The 8,161-nt window shown below is 33.8% G+C and overlaps 1 long non-coding RNA gene across 1 annotated transcript; it reads right to left on the bottom strand.

Moving 5' to 3' along the window:
- Positions 1 to 500: 500 nt before the first annotated feature.
- Positions 501 to 4,383, bottom strand: LOC130053191 (uncharacterized). The gene is made up of 3 exons (XR_008801695.1): positions 4,208 to 4,383; positions 3,202 to 3,351; positions 501 to 1,005 (listed from the first exon to the last, which is right to left on the bottom strand). It is a non-coding gene; the product is annotated as an uncharacterized LOC130053191 (long non-coding RNA).
- Positions 4,384 to 8,161: the final 3,778 nt, after the last annotated feature.

Genomic DNA, 8,161 nt, shown 5'->3' with positions numbered 1-8,161 from the left:
TAACTATTTGTTACATTGTAACTTACACAACAGGGAAATGAGCCTCTAAATAAATATTTCTTTAAAAAAAAAAAAGATATGCATTTCATTCCAAGAATACAATTTTGTGTAATTTGTTTCAGAGAGCAATTGTGATGCCTACTAGTTTAGTCATGTGTAGACTTTCAATCTTTCAGAGTGCCATTTCCTTTAACTATAATCCTACAGTAGTCAAACCTTCATTGATAATGCATATATATGAATCTTTCTACCATTCATGATTTGTATATAATTGACCTTTATATGTGATCAGCTAGGTAAAAGTCTTTGTAGTGTGTATTACCAAACTCCAAGGATGATGCCTTCAACATACATATTATTTTGTTGAAGCCCCCCCCCCCTCCAATTTACAAAAATCTCACTGATAAAAGTTCATTCTGAAGGCTTCTCACATTAAACCGACATATGTACTAATGCTCCTCTTTACAAATTTTAACCCACCAGACAACAACTTTGTTGACAAATATTTAAGATTTATTTATTATGTCATCTTTTTAATATCAAGATGTTAAAATCATTCTAGAAATGGAAGTAATACATGTACATGTTAATATCAATAACAAAATGAAAATTCATCTAAAAATTTATCTATTAACAAATATAATTACATGTACATAATTGTATGCATAACAATGCATGTACATGTACTTAATTTCTTAAACATGTATTATAGCAAATTCTATTTTGCTGAATATCAAACTTTTTTTTATTTTACTGTCATGTCCATATGATATAAATGAATAAATAAATATATAAGATGACATCAATGTAGCAGATGGACCATCAACATGGATTGATCAGTGGGTAGAGTACCATACTACTGGTCATGGGTTAGATTCTCAATCCTGCCATATATTTTTGAATCATTCCTCTGCTCGTCCTTTTACACAATCATGGAATGGAAGAAGAACATTTCTCGGTTTCGCAAAAGATTTTGCAGGCCATTACAGCAATGTACCCATAGACCTAGAAAAATAATAGTATTACATTGATTTAAATAAACAACTGTCATTACACTGCAATCAAAATTCATAAGGCTTGAAAAATACATGCAACATAATTGTTAGTTAAATAAACTGTAAAATTGTGATAATACTGATTTTATTTACATTATATTTATCTACCGTACACCATATCTGGGAAGATATCATTAAGTATCACCTACAATTTCTAATTTTAATGATTTATAACCCAAGAGCCCATATTAAGAAAAAGATTTCAAATGACCCCAAGGTCAACTTTAGTATTTTTTCATTAACCATTCCCCTTGTAATGAAATTGGCTTCTTTCCAAACCAGAAAAAAAATACTTTTTAACCAAGAATGGTAAGTTTCAGTTAAGGTCATTCACGTTTATAAATAAAAGATAATTTTTTGTGACATTTCAGGTACAATTCACTTGCATTCTATTTTCTGTCTACAAAATTCTCAGGTTTAATTAGTCTAGAGTTAACAGATTTTGATAGTTCCTGGTTGTGGCAAGTAAAAATGTAAAATCTGCTGATATGTACTGCAGTAAGGTATATGAATGGGATTTTACTGTAGCAAAGAAGGTGAGAAAAATCTTTAGCACAATTGAGTATTGAACCTGGTACCTTTGCACTGAGCTACTCAGGCTGACATATAATACATGGTAGTACAACATTACAAATTTAAAGGGGCATATTTGCTGTGAAAGTGATGGCAACCATTTTTATCTCTCAAAATCTCCCAATGGCAAAGGAATATGTATTACTGACTAATAAAAATATTTCTTTAGTAAAATAAAAAAAAACAAACAACAGAAACCTAACAAGAGGCCCACAGGCCTTATCGGTCACCTGAATACTAGTGGAAAAGTATCATCACTTCCATGGACTATGAAATCTAGAAAAAATTTCCTGTTCTAAATATCTAAGCTAATTATATTCTAATGTTCATCAACAGTATAAAACAAGATGTGTTCTTAAAACTTCACATCCCTCAAAGTGCATACACTGATGAAAGGCTTTAAATAGGTGTATTCACATGAAAACATCTAAAGATATGACTAATTTGGACTCATCTTAAAGTCATAACCCAGGGTTGTGAAATTCACCATTTTTTGTACATCCTTTTCTGCATTTAGATTTTATACAGTATCAGCAAACTTACACATAAATACTATATACTAAGTTTGGCCCCACCCTGGGGTCAAAACCCTTACTCTGGGGGAAATCAAATTTACAATTTTGGTAAAAGACTACCTGCTCTATCCATTTTGTTTCAATTTAGTATCAATAGCATTAAAGAAGATGTAATTTAAGTGTTTTATACACATAAACACTATATAACAAGATTTGCCCCGCCCTGGGGTCAAAACCCCTACCCCGGGGATTATGAAATTTACAATTTTGGTAGAGGCCTGCCTGCTCTACATCACTATGCATTTAGTTTTTCTTATATGTGTGTTTCTTGATAAGAAGATTTTTGAAAATTGGTCCCCCTTGTCCCAATGATGCTTCACACCAAATTTGAAAAGAATTGGACTGGTAGTTATTAAGAAGTTAAAAATGTTCAATTGTTAACGCACGACGAATGAAAACTAATTGCAATAGGTTACTGAGTAAACTCAGGTGACCTAATAAAAGTACATTTGATAACCGCTTTTAGTGTAAAGAAATATATAAAGAAGAATTATTGGCTTGCAAGATAATAATTATTTAATCACCAAAATTACATATATTCATTTGCTTGCTTTGAGATTAAAAGGTGTTTCAAATAACTGAATACATGTGTTATTACTGATCAGAAATATATAATATAGAGCAATTTTTATTGAGTGTTGATTTCAAATTTTGGTGACAAAATTACAGCTATTATTTTGGAAATCATGCAAGAATTTTTAATATCGAGGAGATGAAAAATAATTTCAAAGAAACATAGTGTATGTCCTTAGATTGGTTAAATTTCTGTTTGCCAAAAAGGTGAAGATATGCTTAGACAGACAGGCACAAAACATGCAAAATGGACAAACTTTGATCATAAAAACTCATAAATTTATGTTCTTAAATCTTTGCCTAAGGATTTAATCATCAATGCATTACAAAAATCATTACATCATGTACCATAATTTGTTTTGGATTTTTTAAAACTTTGTAAGTACAGAAATGATTAAATGTGTACAAACAGTGGATATACTTACATCATATATATGTACTGTACATCTTGCATCCCAATCCTAACCCTGAGGCATCATGGAAAATCTTTCAGGAGAGGGCATGAAGAGAAATGCATCTAAATCAAGGAATGCTGCTGTCTGTTGGCAATTTATTTCTTGACCACCTTTATGACCCTTTGAAAAATAACAGAGGTCAGCTAACTTGGATATATATCTAGTGCATGTTACATGTATATCACACCTAATATCTCCAATTAATATAAAGTCAATGTTATTCTACATTAAATAAATTAACACTGACTTCACACAGTTGTACAACTGTATTTGAATGCGATTTTGTTACACAATATTTTCTGAAAGTTTTGCACATGGATGTGCACAAGCAATAATTGAAATGATGCTAAAAGAGACTGTAACTGTTCTCATCTGGTACCGAGTCCATTCACCCTATCTACCTGTTCGACCAGAGTATATATTGTTAAAGCAATAATAATTTTCATATTTTATAACCATGCAATAGAGGGGCACGTACAAATCACACATTTTAGAATTAGTGCCTGTATATATAATGTATATTTTAGATTCATTTTTCACCAATATTCTTGTTTTTCTTTTTGCGAAATGATGTGAAAGCATGTGCGTACTTGTGTACAGGTAGCTATGATACTGCTTTGATGTTGTCCCAGTCATGAAATTAAAAAAATGGGATGAATATTTTTGAATTTCAATTGTGGTATTGTGAAAAGTTTGAAGTTACCATGTACACAAATGAGCTTGTGTTAATAGTGGGCACATATAAAATTGTAAATAACTAACACATATGTATATGTGCTCACTATTTAGAAATTAAGATCCAGGCATTATAGCAGCTACATAGGTTGAGAACAAAATGAATAAGGGGCTGTGATTTTGCGATGTGTGTCATGTACTGAATTCCCTTGAAGTCAATTTAACATTATTTAGGGGCCTAGTAACGAGTAGTCAGTGGTAAAACATTTAAGGTTATTACTACACAAACAACTTAACTTACTTGTCAGTCCATGCCGACTTCTTTTTGAACACCTACAGCATCGCAGATCCATGCACAAGTCAAATGCGTTAAATTTGATGAACCTTCCATTTGGATTTGTAAACAACACTGAATAACGGTACAGTTGATCGACATGCCGTTGGCAGGCTTACGTATACGTTGAAATTCGTTGCTTTCTCGGTAGCGCAGGGAAGTCAAAGTAAATGAGCAAATTCACACTTTTTACGCTTCGAAGTGAAAATAGCCACTGCGCACGCGTAAGTGCAATCGTACATCGTAAGTTACGTTTGCGGCTACGAACGGTTTTGTGAATACCCTTTTATGAGTACGTAACTCTAATCTTAAGTCAGACGTAAATCCTACGTTTACGTTTACGTCTACGAACTTTAGTAAATATGGGTCCAGGGCCGTAAATTACATGGAGGCGGAGGAGGCAGCTGCCTCTTCCAACTTTTGAGCCAAAAAAAATTAAAATTTAAAGTTCATTAGAATTTATGTTGTTTCCAATAACTAAGAACATGATACTTCCCTTAAAAAGCATTCCAAATCTTTCTTTTAGAATGAGTTAGTCAAGTAACATCTTAGAAGGCCCTAGAATCAAGGATTTTGCACGAAACGTGTTCAGTGTGCACAAAATGTGCTCAGCGTCTGGGGGCCTGGGCGGCCCCCAGACCCCCGCCTAATTTCCTGCCTCCTCCAAATTGAAGCTTAATTTACGGTCCTGGAGTGTGATCTACCCTCAAGCCTTATCTAAAGGAAACGAATATATTTACCTTCGGAGAGTGTCAGAAATACAGTGATGCATATGGCGTCACTGAAGATAGACCGTGTGTGGAGCAGCCGACAACGAAGACCGAGCAACATATCTGGTAATTTCAAATGGTGTGATTTACATATTTAATAAGTCAAAACTCGCAATATTTATTATTACTAGCATAAAAATCATAACGAATGTTGTATCATACAATGTAGCATTGTATGAGACGACTGTGTACAGATGACACCCCTCCCTTGTTTCAAAAAGTCTCATGCTTTCAACAGTTACGCTATGATATGTTTTAGGCCTAATCCATGCGGCGGAAGGCATGTATTCCACAATAAATATCGGACTACATCAATTATAAGGAAATACCGAATCAAATAACATGAGTATATATATACCGACGTAACATTCTAAAATGTCTTTAAAGGGTAGGTTTTCCCCGGAAAAGGGCTTCTTTGGGAGATAAAAAAGAAAAAAATGGGGCTTGGTTTTTTGGGTTGTCTGAAATATTGAGAAATCGCAGCAAGCGAATCAAATAACATGAGTATATACCGACGCAAAACGATTGATTTCCAGCGATATTCATGACATTTCGGAGTCCGTGCATTCCCCAGCATGGATTATAAGTAAATAGCGAATCAAATAACATGAGTATATACCGGCGCAAAATCACTGATTGTGTATAATCCATGCGGCGGCAAGCACTCATTAATTTTTATATCAATGAAAGTGAAATACGTTTTAAAATGTTTCGTCTATATATATAGTAAAGGTATGCGTCGGTATATACTCATGTTATTTGATTCGCTATTTCTTTATAGTCCATGTGGGGAAAAGCACGGACTCCGAAATGTCATGAATATCGCTGCAAATAAATCGTTTTGCGTCGGTATATACTCATGTTATTTGATTCGCTTGCTTCGATTTTTCAATATTTCACACCCCCCTCCCCCCCAAAAAAAACCAAGCCCCATTTTTTTTCTGTTTTATCCCCCAAAAAACCCTTTTCCGGGGAAAACCCCCCCCTTTAAAGACATTTTAGAATGTTGCGTCTGTATATATATACTCATGTTATTTGATTCGCTACTTGCTTATAATCCATGCGGGGGAAAGCACGGACTCCGAAATGTCATGAATATCGCTCCAAATCAATAGTTTTGCGTCGGTATATATACTCATGTTATTTGATTCGCTTGTTTCGGTTTTTTTAATGTACATTAAACAAAATGGAAACTATTTTTGTATATTATGATATTGCAATACGATCCAGATTTTATTATTTTGTACGGATTGGGTTTTACGTTTTGTAGAAAAAATGGCTGAATCCTGCATTATTTATCACATTTGAGTTGGGAAAGAGACTAATACCTCTTTAATGTAAAATTTGACGTTAACGTCTACAACGTCAAAATTATTTGAATCGCGAATCAAATAACGTGATTATGCCGTAATTTTTTTATGTTTGCAAATTCCAGGGGGGAGGGGTCCGGAACCCCCCCACCCCCCACCCCCACCCCCTCTATATCCGCGAATGATTATGGTATGTAAACACATAAAGAAGATCATTTTAGATATTAATGAATATGATAATTACTAGAACATGACAGAAAAGTGTACTTGTTGAATAGCTTTTAAGTAGAAGAAAACTTAAAAACATGAAAATATATTATTTTCCCGCCATTTTTCACAATCTTCATATATTTTTTTCCGAGTACAGTAAAAACTTTCAAAAAAAAAATTGATTAAAAATTATTCAATAGCATGTACTTTATCCGTCTAATTATAAAACTTTTTTGAAAGTGTTTGCTGTTTCGAGAAAAATGGTCTTAAAGTTGGAATGTTTTTCCGTTAGAAAATCCTTTCGTTGACTACAGTAACGGTTACCATGGTAACACATAACAAATACTCACTGTGACAACAGAAATTCGTAAACAGTAGCCTTCTTCTTCATTTAATATAAGCCATTTGAAAATGTATGATCTTTTCATTTAACAAAACCTTTAAGAATATATAGCATTTTTATGAGTCAATTTTGGTCAAAACATGGGTATTCTATTTTTAGTAACACAGCTCTGTGAAGGTCCATCATATAAAAAAAAATAATATCACCGAATGATTTCCTATAAACAATGTTACTATATATATAAGTACAGGCTCAATCCCTGACGGTCGACTTATCACCCTCTGCCTGATTTTTACATGGAACCATACTTAACAAATAAAACAAGTAATTTTGTAAACTATGCAGAAAAAAAGACTCTTGTTGCGATATTGATGGATACCGTTTTAAAATATAACTTGTCTTTTAAACTTTCTTTCCGAAATGAGTAGAGCGCTGACCACGTGACTGTCATATTGAAATACATGTACCACTTGGTATTATCGACACATTCTTGGATATATGCATATTCAACTACAATTTAGTGTTTTTATATGATCTAATTGAACGCATTTAGCCTGATAAATCCTTATTCTTCTATCTACAATTGCTAAACCTGATGCTGAAACTTATTGATGCCTTTGTTTTATCACAAATGGAAAAGGACAAATATTGCTATGTTTGACATGCCATAGAAGAATAGCAGCCTTACTCTCTTTCCTATATATATATCTACTGAGGAACATTTGAAAACCATACAAGAGGTAAAGAAGAAAAACTCCGATCTTAAGATCAACGTTAATGAAGGAAATTGAGCAGTTTCCTTCATGAAACCAAATTGCGTGGTTATATACATGTAACCACTATGAAGCAAGACACACTTAACTTGTGCCGTGATGCGAATGTACCACTTTTGGATTCAGAGGTATCGGAGAAAGCTTAAGGATTCTGGTAAACTTTCCTTTGTATCTGAATCAGGTAAATACTGCATTTGTAGGGGGGACTGATACAGGGACCACCGTGATTCAATTGAAAACAATAGTTTCACGATTCCCATGTCAAGGTCCCCTGCAGAGACGGTCAAGATTATTGGTATCTGTAGGCAAGTTGTTATTGTTTGCTTTTTATACGTCCCGTCGATAATTTTTCACTCATATTGAGACGTCACCAGTTGTAGGTGAAGTACCAAAAATTCAGACCTATGCTAAACACTCAGGGGTCGCAGTAGTGAGGGTTCTTTAACGTGCCTACGCCTGTTGCGACGTGGAACCTCCATTTTAAGGTCACATCTAAAAGACCCGTGATCCTCACT

The sequence above is a fragment of the Ostrea edulis genome, chromosome 3 (genome assembly GCF_947568905.1).
Source record: "Ostrea edulis chromosome 3, xbOstEdul1.1, whole genome shotgun sequence".
Lineage (NCBI taxonomy): Eukaryota > Metazoa > Mollusca > Bivalvia > Ostreida > Ostreidae > Ostrea > Ostrea edulis.
This window is presented reverse-complemented; position numbering and strand designations above follow the sequence as displayed.